The 2241-nt window shown below is 40.3% G+C and overlaps 1 pseudogene; it reads left to right on the top strand.

The window, feature by feature from the left end:
- Positions 1 to 1922: 1922 nt before the first annotated feature.
- LOC138806450 (U6 spliceosomal RNA) lies at positions 1923 to 2019 on the top strand (annotated as a pseudogene).
- The last annotated feature ends 222 nt before the right edge of the window (positions 2020 to 2241 follow it).

The following is a 2241-nucleotide window of genomic DNA, read 5'->3' on the forward strand; positions in this document are numbered from 1 at the left end:
AATTTTCTGAATAGAGACCCGGAAGCACAACAAATCAAAGAAAGGTTGGACAAATGGGATTGCATAAGGTTGCAGAGCTTCTGCAGGGCAAATGACATAGCTAGCAAGATCAATAGAAAGCCCACCGATTGGGAGAAGATCTTTACTAGCCATACAACGGACAAGGGTCTCATATCTAAAATATACTTGGAACTCAAAAAATTAAACCACCCAACAACAAGTCCTCAAAGAAACAACTGCCCAATAAATAAGTGGGTGAAAGACTTAAAGAGAAGCTTCTCTGAAGAAGAAAGAAGGATGGCCAATAGACACATGAAGAAATGTTCAACATCCCTAGCCATAAAAGAAATGCAAATCAAAACAACATTGAGATATCACCTCACTCCAGTTAGAACAGCAAAAATCAAGAACTCTAACAACAACAGATGCTGGAGGGGATGTGGACAGAAAGGAACCTTACTTCATTGTTGGTGGGAATGTAAACTTGTTCAACCACTTTGGAAAGCAGTATGGAGGTTCCTCAAAAGACTTCACATAGATCTCCCCTATGATCCAGCAATCCCACTTTTGGGCATTTACCCAAATGTTTACAAACAAGACCACACTAAAGCTACCAGCACAACTATGTTTATTGCAGCATTATTTACCATAGCTAAGATATGGAACCAACCCAGATGCCCCTCAGTAGATGAATGGATCAAGAAAATGTGGTATATATACACAATGGAATTCTATGCCTCCATCAGAAAGAATGACATTTCCCCATTTGTTAGGAAATGGAAAGGTTTGGAAAAAATTATATTAAGTGAAGTAAGCCAGGCCCAAAGAAGCATAGATCCCATGGTTTCCCTTATTTGCAATATCTAGTATAGGTATGAGTCAAGCGGAAAAAGTCAGATAATGTGATGTTAGGAAAATGAACCCTTAAATATGTATTTTAATGTTTTCGTTTCTTTCATGCATGTGTTTCTAACGCATTTATAAGATTATTTCTTTGTTGCTTTGTATGTCCCTCCCCCACAGTGTAACCCCCGCTTTCACTATATTTGATGTCAGTATAACATGTGGAGGAGATGGGGACAAACAAGTTGTTTAAGGATTCAGGTGGACCTGTTGCAACAATGAGAAGTACAAAATGTCATGTCAAAACCAGCTTTACAATGTCGGTGTGTGGGGGGGAGGGGGGTATAATTGGGTGGGGGGAGGGGGGTATGATTGGGTGGGGGGAGGGGGGAGGCTGGGAAGGGAGGTGAAGGGTAAACAAAGGAGGAGGCTGCAATGCTTGGTAAGAAATGTATGCATTATCCTGCCCATGTAATTGTAGCCCCTCTGTACAGTATGTTCTCAAATAAAATAAAATTAAATTAAAAAAAAAACAAAAAAAAACACAGATGGATCCTTCTAGATTTTAAGGATGTTGTTTCTGCTCATAGGGAACACCCTCCTGTAGCTTCAGTTCTTCCACCTTATTGGATAATTCTCACAAATGCACAAATATTACCTGTTACCTTACCTGCCATGATTTTTGAATCACGGCCTTTACTAGCAATGTCTTTCTCTTTCTCTAAATAGATTTTATTAGGTACACACCATTTCTGCCAAAGCCCATTGATGTCTCACTTATCTTCAAAGCTTCAATCAAGTTCTCCTGTACTTATGAAGGTATTTCTTCTTAGTTCTACAATCTATAACTTTCTTTTTACAAATAGACTAATACTTTTTGCTATAATAACTTTATAGAAATTATGCCTAATAATGGAAACCTAGCCTATCCCAGTGCTTATGGTAAAGACACATACAGTTAGTCTCCAAGCTCCATGTTGATGGAATAATTTAGAACGTTGTTGGTGGGCTGAACACTGGAGTTGTGTGTTCCTGACATCACAAAGTATGGAAGTACCACTCAAGCATATTTATGGGGATTGCTTTGGCAGCGCATATACTAAAACTGGAAGGGTATGGAGAAGATTAGTATAGCCCCTGCACAAGGATGACACGCATGAAGCGTTGTATATTTTAAGTGCAGCAGTGGAGTTCATGGGCCACTGGTGAACATCAACTCTACAGCTCGTGGGTGGAGTTGGGAGGGAGAGACTGAGAAAGAGGGAGGGAACAGAAGACACTGTATGGAAGGAAATGTTGGGCTGGGAAGGTGGCTCACTGGTAGAATGCTTGCCTTGCATGCATGAGGCCCTGGGTTCAATTCCGCAGCACCACATAAGCAGAAAAAGCTTGAAGTGG

The sequence above is a fragment of the Dipodomys merriami genome, unplaced genomic scaffold (assembly GCF_024711535.1).
Source record: "Dipodomys merriami isolate MVZ:Mamm:240054 unplaced genomic scaffold, mDipMer1.0.p SCAF_4, whole genome shotgun sequence".
In the NCBI taxonomy this organism is placed as follows: domain Eukaryota; kingdom Metazoa; phylum Chordata; class Mammalia; order Rodentia; family Heteromyidae; genus Dipodomys; species Dipodomys merriami.